Source organism: Scardinius erythrophthalmus (assembly GCF_964197995.2).
Source record: "Scardinius erythrophthalmus genome assembly, chromosome: 7".
Classification (NCBI taxonomy): Eukaryota; Metazoa; Chordata; class Actinopteri; order Cypriniformes; family Leuciscidae; genus Scardinius; species Scardinius erythrophthalmus.
In genome coordinates, this window is record NC_138227.1 from 666,972 (window position 1) to 667,455 (window position 484).

Below are 484 nucleotides of genomic sequence, written 5' to 3' on the forward strand. Positions count from 1 at the left end.
ATTATTATTATAGGCTATCAGCCGTGATGAGTGTGAAATAAACTCTCTCTTTCTGACCTAAGGGTTTTTATATCAGATTACAGTAACAGTTAACTGAAATGTCATTAGATCAGTTTAATTACAGCTATTTGAGGCCATATTAACTCACATGTCATTAGTGTCGTGTGAATATCGCGTGCTTTTAAATTAAAGACTCTTATTGTGCTTTTGGTTTATTCTGAGGTGAAGTTTAGGTTGTTTCCTATTAAAGAGAGATTATGGACTGGAATAATGAACATCTGTTGTCATTAATAATGCCCATGAAACAGTTTCTCGAGGTGGATCTGCATTATAATGGCACTGCGTTTTTCATTTCCCCCTAAAAGTTGACTAATTTAAATATAATGCCACGCATTGATCTCTGAGGTAAAACTAGAAACTCCCACGAACAGTTCTCTATGAAATGATTTTAAACTCTTATTCCAGTAAGCATAAATGACTCTGA

At 34.1% G+C, this 484-nt stretch overlaps 1 protein-coding gene across 1 annotated transcript in view; it reads right to left on the minus strand.

Moving 5' to 3' along the window:
- mpzl3 (myelin protein zero-like 3) overlaps positions 1-221 on the minus strand; it is an 18,824-nt gene extending 18,603 nt beyond the window's left edge. Inside the window, exon 1 of the mRNA XM_081370405.1 lies at positions 149-221. The gene's annotated coding sequence lies outside the window, so the exon portion shown is untranslated. The remainder of the gene's footprint in view (positions 1-148) is intronic.
- Positions 222-484: the final 263 nt, after the last annotated feature.